Source organism: Ursus americanus, chromosome 29, assembly GCF_024610735.1.
Source record: "Ursus americanus isolate L20-20 chromosome 29, mUrsAme1.1.p, whole genome shotgun sequence".
Classification (NCBI taxonomy): Eukaryota; Metazoa; Chordata; class Mammalia; order Carnivora; family Ursidae; genus Ursus; species Ursus americanus.
The window spans coordinates 33,468,659-33,494,613 of NC_142155.1; the positions used below are offsets into that span (position 1 = coordinate 33,468,659).

Consider the following 25,955-nt stretch of genomic DNA (forward strand, 5'->3'; position numbering starts at 1 on the left):
TTTGGTTACGAGTTGGATACATTTCCACTTCTATTCAGCTCTGATCTGTTCTTGAGATAGGCAAATAACCAGAGTGGCCTCAGAAAGGATCCTTTTCTTGTGGAAGGCCAACAGCATTCCTTAGACTTCCAGTCTGGACAATGGAGGGGGCCGGAGAGGTCTTGCACCCAAACTGCGAACGAGGGAATTCAGGGCCCTCTGCACTGGGTAGCAGCACTGGCGGGCACAGAATTGAGAATCTCGCGCAGTGCATCTGACTGATTCCCAAGCCATTCAATTTTGAAGTGGCCTGTGCGGGTGTACGTTTTAGGGGAAAATCTACGCTTAATTTAAATTTGCCTGTGCCTCTGTGACCCATTCCTCCTGCCACTTACCTACCTTACGTTGTCCTCTGTACAGCTGAATGGGTCCTTAACCTGTTCACCTTCCTTTCTGCAGTCTTCATTCTTTCCCATCTTCCGAGCCCCCGCTGCCAGCTTACCTGCCAAAGGCGGGTAAGACCTGTCCTAATGTCTCCCGGGAACCAAACTGCCATTTTTGCATGTAGCACATGATAAACTAGTACTGTATTTTAATAATTTAAAAAAGTTTATGATGGTTAACAATTCCTAGTAATTGAATGTCTGATCATTTTAAATTTTAATGTTTTAGAATATAATTTTTTTACTTTTAAATTTCTTTCAAATTGATTTGAAATATTTCAAGCATTCAACAGAAGTAGGGAAAACACTATAATAAAGAGCTTTAACAATTATCCATATTTTGTTAATCTTGTTTTATTTATCTCCTGTTTCTGGGGAGAGTATTTGAAAATAAGTCCTAGACACACTTTCACCCCAAATCCTTCGTTATGCATCTCTAAAAGATAAGAACTGAAGAAAAAACGTAACCACAACGCCATTATCACGTCTGTAATACCTGCATCTGTCTACGATATCTACAGTGACGCATCTATATCACATTAATAACCTCTTAACATTTACATCGAGTCCACATTTTGTCTGTCTCAACCATGTCTTTTTAGCAATTGGTTTATTCATTTGTCTTTTTAAGATTTTTTTAAAATTTAATTATTTGACAGAGAGAGAGAGAGACAGCCAGCAAGAGAGGGAACACAAGCTGGGGGAGTGGGAGAGGAAGAAGCAGGCTCATAGCGGAGAAGCCTGATGTGGGGCTCGATCCCAGAACGCCGGGATCACGCCCTGAGCCGAAGGCAGACGCTTAACGACTGAGCCACCGAGGCGCCCCACGATTGGTTTATTCAAATCAGAGCCACACAAGATCTAAGCACTGCATTTAGTGTGCTAGGCATTTTTATTTTTTTTTTTATTTTTTATTTTTTTTAAAGATTTTATTTATTTATTTGACAGAGAGAGAGACAGCCAGCGAGAGAGGGAACACAAGCAGGGGGAGTGGGAGAGGAAGAAGCAGGCTCATAGCAGAAGAGCCTGATGTGGGGCTCGATCCCAGATCGCCGGGATCACGCCTTGAGCCAAAGGCAGACGCCCAACCGCTGTGCCACCCAGGCGCCCCTGCTAGGCATTTTTAAAGCCATTATGTACCTGCATTTGATCTTCACACTAACCCCACAAAAAATGTACATTCCTGGTTCACAGGCAGGAGAGCTGGGACTCAGCTCAAGAAACCTCCTCAAGGACTCATTGTTGGTAGAGCCAGAGCCAAAATTTGAATTGAGGTCTGATAAAGTCCAAAGACTCCATTCTACTCCTTCCCCTTCAGGCTACCAGAATTTTTCCTGTGTTGCAGAGAGGCGAGAGGACTATTGGTTAGGAGAGAAGGTTTGGGCTCGGGTTGGCTTGCAAATTGGAGCAAGTTATGTCATCCGATCCTCCACTTCTGTCTGCATCTGTAAAGTAAGGATAATGATGGTTTGGGGCTGATTAAATAGGATTATGTATGTCTAGTGCTTAGCACGGCGCTTGGCACATAGAAAGCTCTCAATAAACCTTAGTGATTATTATTGGTGTCAAGGAGGAGAAAGAACTGCAAAGTGTTTGCTTTTGTTGGTAGCTCAGGAAATGGTGGTTCATCACTAGTAATACAACCTGAAAAGGGTGGCTAGGGTGGGAGTGGGGTAGTGATTGCCTGGATTCGAGAAGGGAGCCCTGGACATAAAGATTTAAATAGGAATCCAAGGAGCTCTCTGAAGGCCTCAGCTGAAAAAGTTAAACATGTCTTCTGAAGGCTAACCTTGGTTGCCTCCACAGAGGGAGAATCAGTGGGTGTCAGACAGGGTGGGAGAGAGACTTCTCAATGTTTATTTGAATCTGGAACCAGGTGAATGCATTTTTTAAAAAAACCCTTATCATAGGGGGTACTGAGAATGGTAAGACTAGGATCTAATGATAATAAAAATAATCCCCTTATATTTTTTGCAGCCCTAAGAGGGTCTAGGTCATATGAGGTGGGTTTTGCAACAGTATTAGGAGTATTTCAGCCTGACTCTGATTTTTTTTTAAAAGCTTTTATTTATCTGTTTATTTGAGAGAGAACACGTGCAGGGGGAAGGGCAGAGGGAGAAACACTCCTTGCTGAGCAGGGAGATGACCCAGACCAGGTCTCCAACGATCCCAGGACCCCCGGATCATGACCTGAGCCGAAGGCAGGCCCTCAACCAACTGAGCCACCCAGGTGCCCCGAGCCTGACTGTAACTTCAAAGATCCAAGGTGATCTTTTAATTTCGGGTGTCCTCCCTCTGACACTCACAGAATTGGGGTTATCTACCCCGTGGATTGTCCTCAAGCACATGCACTGTTGAGGTTGACTCCATTGGCTACATAGCGTCTTTGTGTATTACCTGGGCATTATCAGGGTTTTTGAGTTCTTTGGGCCATAGATCACCTTTGATGGTTTTATCAGTGTAGTTTCTGGGGACCTGATTTTCTAGGGTCCTTGGGAAGGGAGGAGGCACCTAACCCCCCTCACAAATAATCAAGAATTTGTCTAGACACTGTTCTAAGGCCTTTCCATATATTAACTCATTTAAACCTCACCACACTACACTGCAGATACCACGATTCCAATTCTACATGCAAAGAAACTGAATCAAGTGAAGTTGAGTAACTCGTTCAAGGTCAGAGCCTGCTGGACTAACCATTAGGCATACTACCTCCCTGTTGGTACTGGCCCAAGCACGCAGGGGTTCTCTGAAGGTGACTCAAGCATGGTCGGTTGGGTAGCAGCGAAACCTTGGGTTGGAAATCCTAAACCCTTTCTTTTCTGCATCTTCTGGTTTAGGAACAGGAAAGACCACAGTGTGAATTTCTGCACTGACCCTGGGCAATTTACTTACTCCCTCTTTGCTTCAGGTTCTTTATCTGTCTGCCCCAGGGAAGAGTTTCAGATGGAAAGACCTCTCCTTGCCTTACACTTACGGGTGTGTGCTGGGGGGTGGGGCGTGGAGGTGCGCTGCTGCTTCCCGGTCTATAGAGGTAACAGGGTGTTTGGAGGTTCTTTCCTAGCTAACTCCCTCCCAGGAGGTTAGGCCCCCACGCAATGATGGCGCTCAAGCTTAACTATTCTTCCCCGGCTAGAAAAGGGCTGTTAACTGGGGCCAGCTCCGGCTGCAGCTGGGCTGGAGGGAGAGGGAGGGGTGTCCTAGGGAGGGTCTTTCTCCCCCGAGGGTGTTAGAGATGAGATTGTATGCTCAGGAAGGCTTCTTGGAGGTAGCGACAGCTGAGTCGAATCCTTAAGGTCTAGCAGGAGTTAGTAATAAGAGGTGGAGGCGTGAGCGTTAGAGATCCCCCTCCACCCCCCGCCCCACGCAGAACAAAGAAGCACCACGGGGCTTACAGTACAGGAGGGGAGGAGCTGGGAGAGTGGGGAGGTCCGTAGAGGCGAAATCACGCAGGGGCGTCAGAGCTTGCCTTTATTCTAAGAGCAATTGGGAAGGTTTTGAAGGAGTGTGGGTAAGAGTTTGAGAGACTCCTCCGGCCGCTAGGGAAGACTGGGTGAGAAGGGGGCAGGAGGCTATCACAGAAAGCAGTCTGATTGAAAAGAGGACAGAAGAAAGGGGGGGGGGCGACAGAGCATCTGAAGCCTTTCTCAGTCCCCGCGACACTGTGTGCTGTCCCTCAGCTTTCTTTGCTTCTATGGAAGGACCTCATAAAGGGCTGGGCACGGGCCAAACACTCATTGAGCGAAATAGCCCAGAGCCCCCTCTTCTTTCGGGGGCTCTCTGGCCCAGGGGCCCCAGAATTGGTAGGGTTAGGCAGGATAACTTACCACTGCTGAAGAAGAACCGTTACCCCTCAAAATACACACAAACCTCGGCCGCTTTTGGCAGCAGCCTCCTCCGCCCATGACCTCATGCTTTAAGCTCCCATATAGCCTTCCCCCGCCCTGTCCCCACCCAGGCCCGAGTGGGGGTGGGGTGGGGGACCGCGGTGAAGGTCTGGGGAGGGGAGCACCTCATTTATCCTGCGCGAGATTTGGGGGGAGGGACACACCGATTGCCCCACACTGGGGGGGGGGGGAAGCATGGTTTAACTTTTCCTGGAGCAAAAACTACTCGCTGTCTTGTGGGCCCTTTATGAGACAGATGCCTCGGACCCGGCTCGAGGTGGTCTGTTTACCCAGGCCACCTTGGGGTCCCATTCCCTCCGACCGCGAGAGAAGCCTGGAGACGCTGGGTTCTCGCGCTGCACCGCCGGGCGGCAGCGCCTTCGCGGGACCCGGGGGCCGTCCTGCCCTCGCCCCCCTGGCGCCGCCGAGGTTTGAACCCTTGGCTCGCCTTTCAGCCCGCGCCCTGCCCCCTACTCGCAGCTGCTCTCGGTTTGGGTGCAGCGGTTTCCCCCGCAGAGGAGGAGGAGGAGACAGCGCGAGGAGCGACGCCGGGCTCGGGTTTCCGCACCAATGCCGAGCAGCCCCGGGCGGCCCCCGGCGGCCGTCCCTCCTCCCCGGCACCACGTTCCACAGTCATGGCGCGCGAGGAGGGGCGAGCGCGCGCTGCCGCGGCACCCGCGCCCCCTCCCCTCCCCTCTCGGCCCCGGCTCCTCTCCTAGGCAACCTCCCTCCCCGGCCTGCAGCGCCGCGGAGATGGAGACCCCTCCCCAGAGAGCTGCGTTTCCAGCGCCGTCTGCAGCACCCCCTCCCCGCCCCCATCGGGGCGGAGGGATGGAGCCGCGCGCTTCGCGAACCTCCAGCCCCTTCCCGGGAGCCCCAGCCCCTCTCCCAGTCTCGCCGAGCCTTGGCGCAGTGGGGGTAGGCACAGGCCGTCTCTCCGCACTCCACCTAGACCCTGGCATCTTTGCAACCCCTTAAAAAAATAAATACCCCCCCAATCCCCGTCGTTAAATTGCAAAGCGCGTTACAATAACCGGGACGGCTACGCAGGAAGCAATCCTGCACTGGTCGGGTCTAAGGCGGCAGCTTCCCGGCCACGCCGCCTTCTCCCGGGCCTCGATTTTCCGGTCACGCCGGAGAGTCCGCCACACCCCGGGGCTGACAGGTCCCGCGCGGGGCCGCAACTCGGTCCGCGTCCCCCGCCCCATCTTCGTCCAGAGTCTCGCCAGCCTACAAAAGGTGCAACCTCACGCACATGCAGAGCGCACAAATAAGGTCGGCAGCGCACCGCTGGGGAGGTTGCGAACAATGCGCCAGGCTGCCTGCGCCCGCCCGAGCGCGGCGCCCGGGGGGACAGGGGGCGCGGGTGGGGGCCGCGGCGGAGGACCCGCCGGCCGCGGCGCTGGACACCTTACTTCCTGCTTCCCCGCCCGCCGCCAGACCCAGCTCTGCGGAGGGATATCTCTCCCCTCCTCTGTCCCTCTCTCCCTTCCCCCGCCCTCCCCCTTTTTGCTTCTGCTCCCCCCCCACCCCGCCTTTCTCCTTTTGCAAGAAAATAATTTGACAGTCGATTTGCTGACAGGGGAGGAATTTGCATCCTGGATTAAAAAAAAAAAAAAAAAGGCCGAGAGGAGCTTGGGAACGGTTGCTAGGGGTGGGTAATGGGTGAAAAAAGGGGGGCGCCGGGGAGCGGATAAGGAGGTTTAAGGGAGGGGGCGAGGGTGGGGAGCAATGCAAAAGGTAAGGCCAGGTTACCGCGGCTCGGCCCCGAGTGGGCTGCGGCCGGGGGAGGGGCGAGAGATACATATGTATTTCTGTCTCCCTAGCACACCCCCTTCCCTCTAAGCGATGGCTGAGAGGCGGTGCATGCAGATGGGGAGTAAGTTTCCTGAAGGGGAGGGTGGATGCACGCGCGCGGCCCCGCGCCGCAAATTTCCACCGGGGAGGGAGAGTGGCTGGATGCGGAGAGTTTGGAGTTGCTTGCCGCGGAGGGCAGGAACGGGAGCAGGGCCGGGAAAGGGGGCTGGCGGGCGCTATATCTGGGAGTAAGTTTCCAGGATCAGGAGAGCCTGCACGCTTGCACGCTAGTAAGTTTCTGGTTGGGGAGGGCGCGTGGGGAGGAGGAGAGGGAGGGGTGCATGTATATAGAAGGGGGGAGGGGGGAGCAGATTTCCTGCGGGGAGGCTGAATGCATATGGAGAGTAGATTTCCTGAAGGGAGGGTGGAGGCGTAGACGGACCGAGTAAGTTTCTTGCTGGGGTGGTGGCGGAGGTGGTGGGTTGGTGCTTTGGAAACCCGGAGCTTCCTCCCCGGGGTGGGGGAGCATACTGTTGGGGGTGGGGTGGGGGCGGCGCAGGGCCCTGTTCCCTGCTGGGGAAGGGGCTTGCATCTGGGGAGTATGTTTCCTGGCGGAGCGATATTTGTTTACAGGCTGAGGGCAGTACTGTAAGTGAGTAGCGCTTCGAGAAGGCGGCTCTGACATAAATTAATATTGAAATTACTCCATCAGCTCTGCTCGCCCCCCATCTCACCCCCCAAGCGGAGTCTGGTCTTGTCGGATTGCCCATGCACTTGTTGCAGAAACAGCCAAGGTAGGCAAGAAGCTTATTAAGTTTCATTTAAAAAAAAATTAGTTGGGGGATGCTCCGTGAGAAGACGGGGGAGGGGAAGGGAAAAGTCTCCCCCCACTTTTTTACTTTCAGTCTGTTAGCAGGGCTTTCTTTCTGCTTTCCTTCTTCCCTCGTCCCTCTGCGGGCTGTCCAGCATCCCAGCAAAGAGGGAGGGCTGAGGTGGGCGCTATAATTGGCAGCCCCGGCTTAAAGGGTGGTGGTGGTGGGGCTTGCAATTGAGGGTTGTGATGTTATAAAGCCTTCATTCTTCCAGCCAAGCAACCGCAGGACCCTAGGGATGTGCCTTTGGGGGGTTTTGACATGATGCATATATGTATGGATTTGCGCCTGGAGGCTCTTTGGGGGCTGGGTACTCCCCCAAGTTACAGTGGCCACCCAGATAAGAGAAATGTGTAAGAGGGTGAGCCTGCCCCTTCACTCCCTAACTTCAGTTTGGGAGACTGGGAAGTTACTACTGGTGGGCTGAAGAAATAGATATTTAAAAATAACACAAAACCACCCATTCACTGGCGGAGGCCGAGAGCACCTGGCGGGCAGCCTCTGGCCAGCACTGGGCTGGAGCATGTGCGCCTGCCATCCTTAGGTTAAAGAAAATGACTTCTGGTTCCTCCGTGGGCCCTCGGCCGGTCTGTCAGAGCCAGCTTTGTGGAAACTCTTCCCCAGGCGAGACACGGCTTTGGCGAGTGAAGTGTTGAAGCGGCTTGCTCACAGCGTGGCCTGGGCTGTCTGGTGAAGTATGGGGAGGTGATGCTTAGGAATGATGGAGCCAGGGGTGACTGAAGAGTTCTTTAACAAATGCCTCCCGACAGCCGGCTAGGCTCACTGTAGCAGGCCATGGAGGAGAGCTTTAAGAAAGGAGTTTTAAGTTGTCCCAGTTGGTACCAACCTTCTGCATCGTTTACCGTTTCAAGAAAGCAATCTGGTGATGGAAAATGTGGTTTTGATGACCACTGTTAAGAATAACAGGCGGACTCCCAAGCTTAACCAGTTAACCAGCAGTCTTTGCTTCCCCTGGCCTCTCTTTTCCTGGTCTCCAGCCTGCTGCTTTCTGCAGATGAACTCTAGGTCTTGGCTGTCAGGTGCCTTGATTATGCTGGGAGTTTTAACTTTGCCAGGATAATTTTAGCTCCAGGGACTCAAACCCAGACATGTTTCCTTAGGGTCAGGTAGTAAACCCTACTACGTGTGTGGTTAACTAAAGTTGGTTAAGCTTTGTGCAATTCTGTGGACAGGCTCAATTCTAGCAGGGGAAAAAGTGGGTTTAAAAAAAAGATCTCTCTACATGTTACTGCTGGACGGTGCTTTTCTTCTTTCCTTCCTGTCATCAGATTTCCAGATTGAGAATTTGATTTTTAGCGGCCTGAGAGTTGAGTTCGTTGGGAATTAAATATTATTGCCACTTATCGAATATTCTTAACTAGGCATTAGTTAAACAAATTCGCTATTATTTTTCCCTGCTGAGAATCTTAGTCTGGATGGTGTATATGCTGGGAGGGTAAACAAAATCTCTATGTGTGTTTATCCCAGGGTAGTAGAATTATTTACATGTCTACCCTTGAAGCCAAGAGCAGTCATTCATTTTTTTTTTCTTATATTTATGAGATTTATTTTATTGTCTTGCTTTGGCCATTAATCAAGGCACAGTAGCTTTTTTTTTTTTTCTTTTGCTGAGAATGTTCTTGTGGTAATAAAGGTTTGAAGGCCCATGAATCATAATTCATTCTTTTTAAAATATTGTGGTGATTGTCAGGATTTGATTTATAGGAATTGATACCGGGAGTGACACACCTCTTGGGGCCCCGCCCTTTTAGGCATGTCCATTTTCGCCAAAGGATTGTTTAGAAGCCAGCTTGACATCTCAAAAAAAGAACATTTCCCTTCTGCTTTATGGGCATTGAGAATATTAATTTTGCAGGTTCCATAGTGAACATGGGTCTTTTCACAGCTTGGTAAGCTGGCTTCCACATAGCAGGCATGTGTTAATATCACATAGCATTTATGTGAGCTTGCTGTGAAAACAGTTGTTTTATGAACTGTGTGGAAAGTACTCAGTTTTACCTCCTTTAACTGGCTTGGGCCTGTGGTTTTTGGTGAAGTAGGAGCTTTCATTGTAAAAGAGCAGACTGCTGCTTATATAATAAAATGTGTGGTCACAAAAACAAAGCTTATTTAGAATATTCTTTTTCTCCTTTGATAGGTTGGTCGTAATAATCAAAAGCATTGATTTTTTTTTGAAAGTTTAAGGGTTCTCCATCAAGTCCATTAATCAGAAAGTGTTACGATTGTCTTGCGTTGGGTCATTGGCTCAGTTTACAGTGTTTGTAAAGTGACAAAGAACTTTTAAGGTGATTTGATTCTCAAAGCAGGGAGTAAATGTCTGTGAAAAGAAAAGTTGGGAGGGTACCAGTTTTTAGCCATTTCTGGGTTTTGCCTTTTTTTTAATCTTAAAAATGCATATTTGATCCATGACTTTCTTCCATCTCTGAAATTCTGTGACTTGGGTCTTGTGGAGAGAGGTCTCAAGAGGTCTCGACAGGCTCTTCCTGGGCCAACGGCCAAATTGCTTCACGGACGAGGACGAGTTGATTAACTTCTGTTTTTGTCTTTTCATGGAGAGAGTGGATTTGTACCTTGGCATTCCGAAAAGGACTCTTGAGTAGCCTGATAATCTTACCATCAAATACAAGGAAATATTTAACGAAAGTCTGCCACTGTCTCGGAAAAAAAAAGTGCATGGTTGTTTCCCAATAAAATGTGCTAATAGAGCGTGGGGGCACATAATCCCAGGTACCCAAAATAATTTCACTTAATCTTGGAAGTTTCCCCTCCAGCCAGCTGGCTTACCTGCCTAATTATGCTTGGTCAAGTCTAAGGTTAATTGAGCTGGTATCCCCAGGCCACAGGAGGAGGCAGTCCTGAGGAGGAGTGGGACACCAGAAAGCGGAGAATTCCCATATGGGTAATTGGGATTTGGTCGTATGTGAGTGATAGAGTTCATAATAATGATGTTGGATTCCTGTCATTTCTGGGATATCCTGTATTTCACCATGAGCATTTTTTGGGGGGAAAGCACTTGATATTTTTATTGACTTCGAACATTGACAAGAAAAGTGAGGTTGTAGACAAGTGGCCCAGACTGCAGGCAGTACGAATGGATGCTGGTCGTTCTGCTCCAAAAGCAGCCGAATTCAGCTCATTTTATTTATGACCTCATAAAACTGTGTGATTTAGGGAACAGGGAGGATTAGAATTAGCTGGCATCTTGTGGATTAATAATATTTTTGAATTTGCATGTTGGAGGGGAACCAAAGAAATAAAGGGGAAAGTAAAGCATAGTTGATTTCTTTTGTGGGGCGAAGGTGACAGGAATAGCCGCCATCCAGTTATTGGCATGTACTTGTCACCAAGGATCCTGTGGTATTTTAAGGAATAAGACAGTCCTGGTAACCTAAGTTTGATCCCATGGCTTCTCAATATATCTTTTCTTCTGGGTTAAAGCAAATGCACAACAAAAAGACCTTGTGGTATTTTCTAAGAATCAAGCGCTCATGGTATCTGCTTATAAGGTCTTCCGGTTAATTTGGGTTTACCGAGCAAGAGGATGGTTTTTGTGTTTTCCTTGTTGAAGACAACAAGCTGGGGATGGGTGGGATTATGCTGAGCGGTTGGGTTGTTGGTACGACAACACTGAACTTTTTTGTTGTTGTTGTTGGAGAGGAAGGGGGAAGAGAACCTGTGTGCCTAAACGGCAGTGTAACTCTGGGCTCGTAGAAGGTAACAATTATTTTCATGCCATGATTGGATCTACTTTATTCATTGGTATGCTCAGTGGCTACTTTACTGAGCACCTGCTATTCTAGACACTGTCTTAAGGCTCCGGGAATATGATGGTAATTAAAATAGACATAATCAACTCCCTCTCCCCTTCCCCCACTCCAGCCTCTAGCTTACCATCCAGACGGGTGGCAGACACGTATAGAAATACATATTGCAAAATGTGATAAATGCTTTGAAGATACCACAGGGAACAGTGACCTGGCCGTGCTCTGAGGTTTGGCAGAGAGCACCAGGAGGAGGGGAGCCTGTGTGGAAGGACTTTGGCTTTGGGGGGATCTAAGGAGAGGCACAGGCAGACAAGGGGGACAGAGAGAGGGCAGTGTGAGGTGAATGTGCAGGACTCTGGGGGCCTCTGGAAAGGTTGCGTTTCACTTGAAGTGTAGTGGGAAACCACTGGAACTTTCCAGTGGGAAGTAACACTGCCAACTCTTGGTAAGGGGGCTTGCAGTGGTGGAGAGGGGCAGGTATGGCGATGGAGGGGACTGGAATCAAGCTGTTTCTGTTTGGGCGCTGCTAAGTTTGAAGTGCCTGTTAGACTCAAGGTGGGGATGTCAGGCAGGCAGTGTGACAGTGGTGTCCAGCACCAGAGGAGTGGCCAGGCAAGAGGTAAGAATGTGGGAGCCATCAGCCAGGGGGTGGTATTTAAATCCAGCAGACTGGATGAGATGCCTTAAGGAGCCTATAGAGAGAGAAGGAAAGGCTGTGTGTGTGTGTGTGTTGGTGTGTTGTTGGGGAGGGGATGGGGGTTAAATGTTTCATGAGGTTGATAAGGGCCAGAAAAGTCACCCCTGGATTATTTGGCAAAATGGAAGCCACTGGGGACTTTCCAAAGAACAGCTTTAGTGGAATGCAATGGATGGGGTGGGGGCAAGATTGGAGGGGTTCGCAGGGGACTAGGAGGTGAGGAACTGGTCATAGCATGTGTGGACAACTTCCTGGCAAAGTTTGATTGTGAAGAGGGGTTCGGAGATACAGAGCAGGAGCTGGAAGGACATGCGCATAATGGAAAGGGTTTTTTTTGGGTGCTGGTGTTGCCTTTGTGTATTGATGGGAAAGATCCTGGAGAGGGAGTGATTGAGGAGAGCAATGGGTGGAGTTGGGTCAGCTGACTAAAGCCCTTGAGAAGGTTTCCGGAAGATTTGGCCTCGGGGAGGGCCTTCGGTCCAGACCAGAGGGAAAACCTGAGAAGACAGGTGTAGATGAGCAGAAAGTGAGGGAGCTGTGCTCCAGGCTGAGGCTGCGCCCTCCTCCCCTCTTTGGGAAGGTATTTGGGCTCAGGACTTGACGCCAACCGGAGACTTGCAAGGGTTAAGACTGCATCAGAAAATCCGACTGCATTTTTCTCAACATTTGACTGCATTACCGAGCCGAATAGAGGCAAGAGCAGATTCTTTTGCCTGAGGAAGAGTCTTCAGTTAAAGTAATTTGGGCCTCGCGTTAGATTTCTTTGAAAACTATCATTGGGAAAAAAAAATCTGTGATTTTCAGCCCTGTTTGAAAGTTGGTGGGCACTGTGTCATAGGTTTTGAGCAAGAAGCTCCAAAAAAGAAAAAAAAAAGAGGCCTCTCCTTCGAGCTGCCTTTCACGAGACTGTGCCACAGCCAGCCAGCCTGGGGGCCCCCCCGCCATGGGGTGTGCACAGGAGTGGGTGGGTGAGGCAGGTGGCTGAAGATCTGGGTTGGGGTCCAGCACCCTCGTGGTCTGCTGGCTCTGGACAAGGTGGCCTTCCAAGCCGGTGTCCGCATCTGTAAAGAGAGGGTGATACCATCTGGCGCCTCTCCTCTGCACTTGTGAGATGCCATCAGATAATGTACGGAAAGTGCGATGTAAACTGTAAGGCATCGTGCACCGACAGCAGCGAGGTGAATTGATCTTCAGCCAGATCGCCTTTTCAGATATAAAACCTGACAACCACTGAAACGCGCCCCTTAATTTCCCAGAGCTTCGACCCAAACCTCCGTGCACCAGGCCCTCTCCCGCTCTGGTTCTCGCCTCACTTTCCCGTTGGGGGTTTCAAGTCTGCTGCGATCCTGGTAGCGAAAGCGCTCCTCCCGTCGGAGGGCTGGCGTCCGAGCTGCTGGCCGGGACCTGCTGGCGGTGTCGGTTCAGACTCTGCTCCCGGATTTAAACTTGGAGACCTGCCCACCCAAGGCGACAGACGCACTTGGCTTGTGCCCTGGGTGCAGGGGAGCCTTGAGCCTCCTCAGGAAACCGGACTGTGGTCTGAGGGTCCTCGCAGGTCTTCATCTGCATTCGGCTTTTGTTTTGCAAATGAAGCCTGTTCTAGAAAGCCGGTCTACCTAAAAAAAAACAGCCCTCAGCCCTTTCTCATACTGTGGTGCTGGAAAAAGTCATTTCCAGTTTTAAAAAATACTTTGCGCTTTTCACTCATCAGACCTCTCGCCTCTGAGCCAGAGGGTGAGGCTCCATTGATTTATTTTTGAATTAATTTTTATTACGGGAAAACTTTCCCACGCCACAAAAGCAGACAGGCTGGTGTAATGAACCCCCTTGTACCTGTCACCTAGAGGCCGCTGTTACTGAGATATTGCTCACCTGTGGGTAGTGGGACTCCTTGTATTTGTATAATAAATACAAGTTGTCAGTTTTGAGAGATCAGTGGAACTGATACCAATTTGGTTTCATAAAGGGGAAAATAATCAACGAAAAATCAGGGGGAGAGGAAATGGATGCCATCACTGAAGTAACCAGTGTTTACCTGGTTTTTTTATTGGTCCAAAGCCTCTTTGGTATGTCTTCTTTTATCTGACAACAGAAGCAACAACCGTGGGAGGTTGATATTCTCATTTGACCGCGGAAGAAAGCGAGGCTTAAGACATAGAATTGAAAAAAATATAAATAAGTGATTAACCCAGAGCCACATGTCCAGCCAGCATCCTGGTTTAATGCCAGAATTCGAATGGTCTCCAAATGTTGTGTACCCTCAGATAGATAATGCCATCTAGTATAAATAAGGATATGGTGCTGAGCAGGTGGAGAGGGCCAGGGCAACCAAGACGATCATCTGGGAACTTGGGCTTCTAACTCCCAGTGACCTTAGTTGGAAAGACTCAGATGATTTAAGCATGTTTTGGGCATTACATTTTTTAAAAACTTGAGTCGTCTGGCTCGTTCTGGAGCACACAGCTTGAAGGCTGCCTCATAATTAAAGCCAAAACTTGACTTTAACAAATTGCACGGCTGTTCTCCATCAGCCTCCTACCCTTAGCCCTGTCCTTTTTGTGGGGCTCCTAAGTGGAGGAACCTGGGCAAGCCACGGTCGTCTCTAGACAGCCTGGCCTTTAGTTTCCAGGCTCCGGCTTTGGCCACACTGGGCCCTGAGCCGTTTGCTACCTCGGAAGCTTCCTGAGGGCCCCTGGGTGGGGAGATCTTTGTCATAACAGGGACTGCTCTGAGGGCCTCACCCCTTGGGAAATCACCTCCAACCTAACTTCTTTGAAAGATGTTTTAAAAAGGAAAAGAAAAAAAAAAGTTGGAGTTGATGCCCTAGGCGTTTAAATAGGGGTGTCATCTGAGTTCCCTCTGATGTCATCACAATGGGAGATACCAAACTCCCTTAAAATTCCTCTCAAGGACACCAGTAGTGAGGCTGGTTCTCAAGTACTGGGACTCGTTCACTTTTCTTTCTTAATTGGGGGAACACATGTGAGCTGAGGGGGTGTTATGGGGAGCCACAGTAGGTAAGGACATCTAGAGGCCTCTCTTCTTTTGAAGAGTCTGAGCTTCTTTAGAAACCGGTATGGAATTCAGACAATTTCGGTGGCATACGCTCATTCCTTACCTACCTCTCTCTCTCTCTCTCTCTCTCTCTCTCTCTCTCGGGCCCGTGGGCCTGGTCCGGGCCAGGGCTGTGGGGTGGGCTACCGGAGGACTGGTTCGGGCTCTTAGGATGCTGTTGTCATACTTACCCAGGTGTGTCTTCCCCCTTCTGCACTGCCCTGGGGAGGGCAGAACTGGGTCATCGCTCACCGTGTACCCCCGGCACCTGGCACTAGTTGGTGCGGTATAAATACTTACATATTTAAGAATCAACTGGGGATTCTTTTGGGTTTTGTCTCTCCTCTGGTTCCCCTGCCTCCCCCCCCCCCATTGGTTCTCATTGGAGGGAGAAGACCTGGCCTCTGTGCCACCAGCGTCAGCTCTAGCAGCCACTGAAGGAGACCAGGTAGGGGATGCTTCCTTCCCCCTTGCCTCTCTGCGAGGCCTGGCAGCCTTAGCTGGGGTGGTTTAACTGAGCTCTCAAATTCAAGTGCAGCCCCATCCCCCATCTCTTTTAATAAGTGACATTTTGTTAAATCAGTTATTCGAGGCCTTATCTATATTTCTGTCTGTGCTGGCTTAGTCAAAATAGGAAAGAGAGTGAATATTAGATTTCTTTCCCCGCCCCCCCTCCCCCCTCCCCTTGGAGCAACTCTACATAAGGTTTCTGATGGGGCGGGGGTGATGTGTCCTTGAAGAAGTGAATGCTGCGTGCAGAAAAAACGTGGAGGGCTTTGACTTGTAGCGAATGCTGTTTTTCAGCAGCTGTGATTTTTCCATTTTTCTTTTTCTTTCTGTTTTGATTAGTGGAACTCATTGTGCTTCAGGGTTGGGATTGCGTTGGGGGAGGGCGCGGAGGGAACAACATTCACTGGGCGAGCCGGAGTTGGGGAGGAGGAAGGAGAGAAGGGATTTATTGAAAATATATGTCTACTTCTGCTATGATAAAGCGGCAGGCATGTAAAAATGCAACGGGGAAATCATTATTGTGGTAAAATGTAGGCAGAGCTCCGCTTTCTCATTAACAGAGCTTAGCTCGCGTGGGGGAGGGGCGGCCGGGCTGCTTTGAGAGTTGGGGTATTCAATAATAGCAGACGCTCAGGGGATCGCCTCCACCCCCTGCTCACCCCTTTCGGCTGCCTTCTCCTTTCTTTCTCCGATCAGTTTGTAACCTTGTCGGATTTCATGGTCTCCATTGTCACCCCTGCCACCCCAAAATGCTGTAAGGACTGTTTAATTTTTAAAGTTGGAGGGAATTAAAATACATTTTCTCTTGGGAACTCAAGGAGAATTTTGGCAACACGTTGTGAGTCAGAGATTGGATTATATCCCTTGCATCCAGGAGAGCACCAAGAAGAGCCTTATTTAGGGGTTGGGAATTTGCATATGCTGTGGGGTATCCAAATGAGGGTTTCAGATGCTTTAGGAGTCCTCGCTACTGTTGCCAGAGAGCTTACTGTGTGTCCCTGGCCCTGCGCAGATGTGGTAGTCGCTTCAGCCTTCCAGCAGTTGTAAGAGGCAGATGGGATGCCCGCTTTACACCTGAGGAGACTGAGGCTCCGGGCAGTTCAGCACCTTGCTTAAGAACACGCCGGTGCTGAGTTGCCGAGCTGGTCTCCAGACCCAGGACTAACCCCCAAAGCCTGCGCAGTCACCTTCCCCGTACAGACGCCTAGATTCTAGGAATCTGGACAAAATAGAGCTACCACCAGGCCTGGTGTTGACCGTGAAGGGTAGAGTGCTCAGGATGTCCTTGAGAGCCTTTCCCGAGCCCCTGGACAGAGCTGTCCGCGTGCCCTCCTCCCCACCCTGCCAGGCTACAGTGACTTTGTCAGTGCTGACAATTTGTTCCTCAAGCATTATTGAGTGCTTCCCATGGGCCCGGATCGTACCAGTGGCTGGAAATACCAGGACTAGTAAGAGAAGGAGCTCAGAGTCTGGCAGGGACAGGTGGGAGAACGTACGAATCTGGTACACAGTGATGCTGCCTAGAAAACGATCACATTGCAGAAGGATAAGTGGGAGAGACTGTATAGAGCAGCCAGGGAAGTCTTCAGAGAGAGGTGGTACATGGGTGGGGTTTTGTGGGTTCAGTGGGGGCTTGCCGGGTAAGCAAGGGGGGGAGGGACTAGCAGACACCATGGTGAGTATAGGAAGCTACATGTAGTCTGGCTTTACTGAAGCATCACTCAAAGCTTACCCGTCTGGGGCGCCTGGGTGGCTCGGTTGTGCATACAACTCTTGATTTCAGCTCAGACCGTGACCTTAGGGTCATGAGATTGAGCCCTACGATGGGCTCAGCGCAGAGCCTGCTTAGGATTCTCTCCCTCTCCCTCTGCTCCCCACCCCCTGCCCAAGCTCTCTCTCTCTAGGAAAAAAATAAAAAAGCTTACCCATCTACTCTTATTTTCCATCACCTTCGGTTTAGCGCTCTAGAACCGTGCCATCCAGTATGGGTAGCCATTAGCCATGCATGGCCATTTAAGTTTAGGTTAATTAAAAATTAAATAAAACAAAAAATTCCGTTCCCCAGTGGCACTAGCCACATGTCAAGTGCTCAGGAGCCACATGTGGCTGGTGGCTGCCATATTGCAGAGCATACATATAGAACATTTCCATTAGTGCAGAAAGTTCTGTTAGATAGCACTGCTCATGAACTTTGCCCTGAGGCTTCTTCTGCAAGGAATGTTTTCCTCCTTTGTCCCTTACCTGGCTCACTCCTCCTTCCTCCAGAGGCCTTCCCTTTGCACCCCAGGCTGGGTCACCATTCCACTGTCCATCTGGATTGCAGTGATCCCTTTCTGTGTCTGTCTGCCCAAGAGGACTTTCAGCTTCTAAAGGGCATGAGCTAGGTCTTGTTCATTTTTGTGCCACGTCTTGTTTATCACTGTGTCCCCAGCACCCAGCCAGGGCCTGGCACATGGGAAGTTCCCAGTGATAGTTGCAGGTGACGAGGCTGGAGAGGTAAGAAGGGATTGGGCTGGGAGGACCTGATACCATGATAGGAAGCTTAGCCTTGACCCTGTAGGCAGTAGGGGAGTCATGGAAGGGTTTGGAGTGAGGAGAGGTGTATGGGGAATGTGGACAAGTCAGATTTCTGTATTAGAAGGTCACTCAGAGGTATGGAGGACAGGCTGGAGGGGCTGAGCCTGTAGGCCAAGAGATCAGTTAGGAAAGTATTCAGAGGACAGGAGCAGGAAGGGAAGGGTCTGCACTCTTAAGCTGTGCCAAGGAGTTCAAAGGAGTGTATCACCATCTTACCAAGTCAGGGTTTCCTACCGTTTCTGTCTCCATTTCAGATGCCCTCTTTGGTTTCTAAGGAAAACTACAGAAAGCATTCCCTTTCACTTCTGGGTACCCTCAAACCTCTTTCCTCTTGGGGGCCCCCAGCCTTGTTCTCTACTTCTGTAGATGGCCCCCCCCTCCCAAATCTGCCCTGTGCTCACCTGTTCGTTTCTCTTCAGGGTACGTTTTTCTCAGTAGGGCTCCATGTCTGAACCCTTGTGGCAAATCCGAAGCTCAGAGCACAGAGGCTGGGGTTTCAGCCTTCTGTCTTCTTCAGCCTGTGATGGATTCTCCTCTGAGGACACTTCTGGGGGCCTAAATTTAAGAGGCGTGTGGAGAGTTTTGCAAAGGAGTCTGGGAAGTAGCGGAGCTCAATCTAGGCTCTTTGAGGTAATGGAAAGGAACGAGGCTGGCTGAATTAGAGAAGCGTAAGAGGATCATTTCTTTAGGAAGGTGAGTTAAGGTGTGCTGGCCCTGGTGACCTCATGCCGTGCACGTTTGGGGGTAGGATGCATTGCAGAATGCGACAGCTACCTCCTTAGTGCAGACACATGATATCATTTTATATATGTGACCTCATTTAGGCCTCACAGCAACTCGGTGGGGAGGGCATTATTATCTCCATTATAAAGGGAAGGCAGGTGGGGGCACAAAGGGATGAACAGGCTTGCTCAAGGTCTGGTGGTTAGTGAATGGCAGAGCAGGGGTTCAAACCCAGGAACCTAGACCTGTGTGACTGTAAAAGCAGGTGCCTTTCCCCCTTCCTCATCCTGCCTCCCACTTAGCCTCACCAGTCAGTGTGGCCTGAGTTCTGTTTAGAATGTGGCTGGGATAGCACAGAGGAAGGGGCACCACACTGACCCTCGTGGGGTACTCCTGGATAGCAGTGTAACTCTCAGAGCTTCGTTTCCCTTATTCTCAGTACCTTTGCTTTCCTGGTTGAAAAGGTTTATTTTAAGAATCAAAGGAGAGAAAGGATGTACAAGTGCTCTGAGAAATACAAAGCCATGTACTTACTCTTCTGCATAATTGTTTTCTGAAGGAGCGAAGCACTGTGACGGTTGGGTCCTGGTGCTGTATCTGGGTTTTGGGCACGAGGTGTGTGTGCGTGCGTGTCCCACAATCTCCCTTGACGTGCTTGGGCCAGGATATGCTCTCAGGTCTGCCCCGATTGTTCAGCGTGATTTGGGGGAATGGTTGGTGGCTGGGCACATGGTGGCTGGACCTTTGACCGGAGCTGGAGCGCTTGGTATGACCTTGCTCGGAAAGTCACTTCACCTTCCTAAACCTCGCTTTCCTGAGATGGTCAGATCTGCTCAGAGGGGTCATCGGGAGGATAAATGGCAGAATACGTTTATAAATCAGCACCTTGTCAGCCAGATAGTGACAGCTATCTGTGCAGTGGAGGTCGTGGGCTCCATGGTCTGTTGAGCAGACTGTCAGCCCGTCCCCTTTCCTGGTCAAAATGTTATGGCTCAGATTTACAGTGTTCTCCTGTTTTGAAGACCTAGAGAAGACACCATTCAAAGCGTCTTTGGAGCTGAGACTTTTTCACTGAAATTCTGTAAATGGTAAGGTTCATAGAACTTTTTAGTTTGGACAGCGAGACTACGAATAGTACGTAGTGATGATAGAGCATTTGGAAAATATTGGTCAGTTTTAGGAAGAAAAGAGCAGTTGTCTTTAATTCCTTCCTGTTACCTTTCTAATAATTTCCTTCCAGTATTTTTTCTAGACAGCATAATCTGGTGATTAATAGTTTACGTTCTGGAGTCAGACTGCCTGGCTTTGGATCCAGGATCCTTCGCTCCATGGAAATAATGGGGTTGGGTGAGATGAAATGAGACGATACATGTAAGCGACTGTGCTGGCCACTTAGCAAGGAGACATTAGCTATGATATTACGCCTTAAAATAGTATTGGGCTAATTTTGAATGGGATTTAATGTTAGTATCTTGCTCATTAAATACTCTTTGGATCCTTTTTTTCCCCATAGTTTTTAAATATAGTCTCATATGGATTTTATGTTCAACAAATATTTATGGAGCACCTACTGTGTACCGGGCACTGGGTCCCGGAATTTATTTAACTACTGTTATGAGAAATTTAGCTTATTACTTTGACTCTTACAAGTAATGCTTCAATAGACATCCTTGTACGTACATCTTTGATCACATCTCAGATAATTTTCTTAGGATCAATTCCTGGAAAGGAGAATTGCTATGTTAAAGATAGTGGGTGTTTTTAAGGTTCTCAGTAATATTTCCTAATTGTTCTTCAAAACATTTTTAAAAATTAATTTTCATTCATACTCTTAGCGTGTGAGAGTCCCGACCTCACTTCATCAGCTCTAATATTATTTTTCAAAAAATGGTAATTCCTGGGTAGCGTGGGTTACCCTTTCGAACATATACAGCAGTTCTTCTCTGGGGCTCAATTTTTTCCTGCTACAAGGTGGAGTTACAACTGTCTCTTGCATGATAACTACTATTTATTAATTTAGCAGGATCTTTGGATTTCTGTTATAGAAAGACTGTGCAGATGACCTGAATTGTTATCAAAAGTGCTTCTTTCAACTGAGTTAGAATTTCTTCATGCTTATCCAAAGACTTGAGAAGTGCTTTCTTCTTACCACACACAGACTGTGTGAGCTGTCAGGCCCTGCCCAGGGCACGGGATGTGTCAGATAGCTGGTTCATATTGGCGGGTGAACAGGGTTCTCAGCTCACACGAATAACGGTTGCTAATAATTGCGGAATTACGGGGTCTCTGTCCAAAGTTTTAGGAATTTGTTCTTTTTGAAACTTTATAAGAAAATGAAGGCTACTTTTACCTCCCACGGGTATAATAGTGTACAAGTTTTGTATGAAATCAAATATTGAGAAAGAAGTCGTTCTATTGAAAATGCTGAAAAGTATAAGGACAATGAAAACCAGTCAGCTTTCCATCATCCAGATAGAACCTCTGTTTTAAACAAACGGTGTGTTTCTTTCCAGTGTTTTGATCAACATATGTATCTTTGCATCGGTGAGTGAGTTTGTTTTTTGTTTTTAGAGCTGACCCCCAGTCAGTCCTTCAACCATTTCCTGGATGGTTCAAGCTACTTCTAACACTTAGGCTCCCTTTACCTCCTTTATGCTTTTTGTGGTCTTGTGATTTTGATTCTCTCGCTATAGTAAATCCCAAGGGACATTGTTTTAAAAAGTCAGTAATTAATTAAAGTTAATCCACATCTCTACTCTACTTGGATGTTCCTCGTTTCTTCCTGTGTGACCAAGCTCGTGTTCTCCTCTGAGTATTTTCCTTCTTTCTGAGGAAATCCCCTTAGTTGTGTGTGGAGTGTGTGTGTGCGAGTGCACGTGTGGAGGGGGTGTCTGCTGGTGCAAATTCTCTGAATTTCTGTTTGTCTGAAAATGTCTTTCACCTTTGTACTTGGAGGGTATTTTCACTGGGTATAGAAGTCTAGGTTGCCTTTTTTAATCCTGTAAAGATAACATTCCATTGTCTTCTGGCTTCCTTCATTTCTGTTAAAAAGTCATCAGTCAGTTGTAATTGTGTTTCTTTTGAAAGTAGTACTTTCTTTTCTTTATTATTTATTTTAGAGTAATTTTTTTAAAAAAGATTTTATTTATTTATGTGACAGAGACAGCCAGCGAGAGAGGGAACACAAGCAGGGGGAGTGGGAGAGGAAGAAGCAGGCTCCCAGCGGAGGAGCCTGATGTGGGGCTCGATCCCATAACGCCAGGATCACGCCCTGAGCCGAAGGCAGACGCTTAACGACTGCGCCACCCAGGCGCTCCTATTTTAGAGTAATTAAGAGAGAGCATGAGTAGGGTGGAGGGGCAGGGGGGAGAGAGAGAAGCAGACTCCCTGCTGAGCAGGGAGCCTGGTGTGGGACTCAATCCCAGGACCCTGAGATCATGACTTGAGCCAAAGGCAGAAGCTTAACTGACTGAGCCACTCAGGTGCCCTGAAAGTAATATTTTCTTTTCTCTTTAGCTTTGCTTTTGTTTTTAAAGCAATTTCATTACGGTGTGCGTAAGTGTGGTTCTCTTTGTGTGTATCCCCCATGGAGTTTGGAGAGCTTCTAGAATTCATGGCTTGATTTTTTTTGGTCCATTTTAGAAAATTTGGGAGGAGTTCTCTCCAAATATTGCTTTAGTCCCATTATTTCTCTCCTGCTCTTGGTCTTTGCATATGTTAGACTCTTTCGTGGTATCCTACATGTCCCTGAAGCTTGTTTTTGTACTTTCTGTGCTTCAGTATGAATATTTTTCTACTGGCCTATCTTCCACCTCATTAGTCATCTCTTTCCTGTTTATTTGTTGTCAAACCTATCTAGTTAGTTCTTAATTTGTTTGTTTTTATTGTTCATAAATCTTAGTTATAAAAAGATATTTTTCGATTGTTTTTAATTATTGTATTTTTCTCTTGGTTTGGTCCTATTTCCTAATGTGCTTGGTAATTTTTGTTTGAATGCTGGGCATTTCCTGTGGAAAAAGGGGAGGCTCAGGAGGTTGTATCACCTTGATTCTGTTAAGGCTGCTCTACTTTTGATCTGCCCTTGCTTTTAGGGCAGGTGTATATTAGGGTCCCACTTCCTTGGTAGACCCCGATACTCACAATTTGTTTTTCTACCTCTGTGAAACTACCTAAATCTTTGCTTAGCTTTTCGGTTTTTTAACAGTTTTTTTTTTTTTTTTTTCTTTTCTGTTAGGATTTCCCGGGCCTAGCCCTGTAACCACGTGGTTTAGGTGTCAGCAAATGCCTCGAGGGGAAATTGCTGCAGAACATTGGGTTCACGTATGAGTGGTTCACTTTTCCCTGGGATCTTGGCTCTCAAATCCTGGATGTCTTTCTAGCCCTGAACTCCAGCTTTTGTTTCCTTGTCCAGGCAGAAAGCTGCGGCAAGCTGTAACTTGCTGCCTTTTTCCTTAGTGCTTGTTATACCAGGTCAGCAAATGTTCTGGGGAGAACTAACAGCACTGATATGTACCTCAGCAAGCGTCCCTTTCTTCTAGGGGCGTGGTCCTTCACGGCCTAGCTGCCTTGTTGCACTCCCATACCTTCAAACGTCTTATTATTATTTCACATTTTATCTACCTTTTACACTTGTTCTATACAGGAGGGCTAATTTAATAGCAGTTTTGTCATGAGAGTTGAAAGGGAAGTCTAGCTTTTTTGTCTTTTATCATTTGACATTTTAAGTATTTTGTATGTCTTTAAAAATTCTTCATTAAGAGGGCGCCTGGGTGGCTCAGTTGGTGAAGCAGCCGATTCTTGATTTCAGCTCAGGTCATGATCTCAGGGTCCTGGGATTGAGCCCCGCACTGGGCTCTGTGCTCGGGGGGAGTCTGCTTCGGGATTCTCTCTCTCCCTGTGCCCTTCCCCCGACTTGCTCTCTCTCTCTCTCTAAAATAAATAAATAAGTCTTTAAAAAAACAAAAAAGAAAAATTCTTCATTAGGTGATTTTTAAAATATCAGTGCAAAACCGCTTCCTATGGCTTTTATAATCTACTCAACCATTTTTCCAGTGTCGGATGCTTAGGTCATTTCCCATAACTTGCTTTTAAAAATAATGCTGCAATAAACGTCTTTGTGCCAAAGCATTTTGTTATATTTGAAAGCATGGAATATGAATGATCCGAGTTGAAAATATTAATCAGTAGTGATTGTTTCCATGTCTATGTCAGGTACAAAAATAAATATAGAACTTTTCTATCTCAGATGGTTCAGAGAGAAGCATTCGTTTTTCAAAAGTGTTTTTATTCCTTTAAAAATATTCATCTAGCCAGACATTCTTTTATATGCTTTATAATACTAATTTTAATTCTCTTAAGAGCCCTAGGACACAGGTACTGATAATGATAATGGCTTTAAAATGAGGACTCTGAGGCACAAGAGGGAAGATAGCTTGCCCAAGGTCACACAGGTAACATGTCCAAGGTCACACAGCCTGTCGGCGGCAGAGCTGAGCCATGAGTTCCTGCTCTAGAGCCCGGACTTTTAGCTCCTACTCTATACCACCTGGAGCTAATTGTTCTAACTTATCACTTCCTTTCTACCCATTTTAGCTCATCCCAGAGCTTCCCCAACCTTTTCTTAATTGGCCTTTTTTTTTCTCTCTCTCTGCAGTGTGGTTGCTGGGGGATGAGTGTGAATGTGGGGATGATGTGGGAGAAGAGGTGCCGGGGACAGAAATGCGGTTGGGACTGGGTGGGTGCGGCAGGAGCTCGCTTTAGAGGTTGACCAGATAAGCTTGCCTGGGGGCTCACAGGGCGTCTGCTGGGGATCCCGGGTTGGATCGAATGACAGCCAAGTCGGCTTCCACCTCTGGTTCGACCGGCTAGCGTTAGCTGGGCCGCTGCCTTTGCAGTTTAGAGAGGCAGAATGAAGTAATCCTTTTCTTCTCTCCCTTCCTCCAGTTCCACTTGACGTCAGGATAACGAGTAGTTAGGGGTAGGGAGGGCTTGCCTGCGGATGGGAGTACCAGGGCTGCCCCGGGGCAGCAGGGATTGAGAAGGCGAAGAGCAGGTGCCTTGGACCTTAGGAGCTGCAGGGTGCGGGTGAAGAGTGAAGAACTCATTGACGTTGGTCTTTCTGCCTCTCTTCGGAGCTTTCTGTTTGTGTCCCAGTCTGTCTCCTTGTCCCTCTCTGTGATGTGTTCCTCCCACCCATGCCCCCCTTTCGTCTTCCTGCTCATCTCCCCTTTTGTGTCTAACATGGATTTGGGGGAGAGGTGGGTGTGGGGCTTGGCTGGTCTCCTTAGGGTTGTTGGGTTTGTAACTTGCAATGGTTTGTCAGAGCTTTGTGGGCGAGGTGGCTTTGAGCATGTCGATTAAGTGGTATCAAAGGAGATATGTAGGAAGGATGACAAGGTGGCAGAGAATTGAAGGAGAACTTGTCCCTTCCCTGCTCACAACTTTTCAGTGGCCCCTACCTTAGTCAGTGAAAGCCAGTGTCCTTGCAGTGGCCTGGTGACACTCTGCTCCCTCCCCCACCTTGCTTTTGCAACACTGTCTCCTACTGTTCTCTACTTCCCTCGCTCTGCTCCAGCCACACCGTGTTTCTTAGCCATTCCCTGGACATACCTGGCATGCTCTTGCCTCAGGACCTTTGCATAGGCTGTCCTCTATGCTTGGATTGCTCTTCCAGAACCTAGATACCCATCTGCATTGCTCGCTGTCTCCCCCTTGAAGTCTTTGCTCAGACATATCTTTCTCACTGAGGCTTTCCTCTCTACCATATTCAGCACCACGCCCTGAATTGCTCGTCCCCTTTAACATATTTTGCCTGAATTCTCTGTTCCCTTTATCTGCTCTTTGTATTTTTTTTAAAAACACTGTAGGGGCGCCTGGGTGGCTCAGTTGGTTAAGCCTTTGGCTCAGGTCATGATCCCAGGGTCCTGGAATCGAGCCCCGCATTGGGCTCCCTGCTCAGCGGGGAGCCTGCTTCTCCCTCTCCTCCCTGCTCATGCTCTTTCTCGCTATCTGTCTCTCTCTCTCAAATAAATAAATAAAATCTTAAAAAAAAAAAAAACCACTTTAACCATCTGACATTCCATATAGTTTACTTGTTCTTTATCTTTACTGTCTCCTCCCTTCTAGAACATGAGCCCCGAGAAGCCAGAGAGCTTTGTGTGTGTTCACTGCCGCTCCTAGGCACCCAGCACCGTGCCAGGCACATAGTAGGCACCCAGGAAATATATGTGGCGTGCTGGGTCCTTGGGGGCTCTGTAGGGCCCCCTGCTCCAGAGACTTTTATCACATCTTAGGATCTGAAAAGTGTTTGCCTGTAGGAATTTTTTTAATTAAGATTTTTATCATTGTCATCCCCTTCCCCCTTCCAGTTCATTTAAGACTGTTATGAAACAAAACTCATTATGCTTCAAAATCTGACAGAGCTAAGGCCCCAGGGAAAGTGCGAGGAGGCGGCCGTGGCGGGCACTTCCTTCCACTTCCCCCTGTCCTTGGTTGTCTCATGGGGTTGGTTCCCTTAGGACAGCCTGAAGCCCACCGGGTTGAGGTGAGCAGGGGTTCCGGACCTCCCGGGGTACAACCAGCTGGAGAACTTGTCAGTCAGAGAAGAGAATGTTGCCTTCCTGCATCGAAGCGTT

The 25,955-nt window shown here is 48.5% G+C and overlaps 1 protein-coding gene across 9 annotated transcripts in view; it reads left to right on the forward strand.

Annotated features, from left to right (window-relative positions):
* The first annotated feature begins 5,848 nt into the window (after positions 1-5,848).
* Positions 5,849-25,955, forward strand: part of TRERF1 (transcriptional regulating factor 1) — a 206,294-nt gene continuing 186,187 nt past the window's right edge. For 2 of the 9 annotated variants that reach the window (XM_087857119.1, XM_087857121.1), the window contains exons 1-2: positions 6,144-6,393; positions 6,816-6,897. The gene's annotated coding sequence lies outside the window, so the exon portion shown is untranslated. Of the gene's footprint in view, positions 5,961-6,143; positions 6,394-6,815; positions 6,898-25,955 lie in introns of those variants that run through there. The other 7 variants (XM_087857122.1, XM_087857125.1, XM_087857123.1 and 4 more) reach the window with 4 other exon arrangements.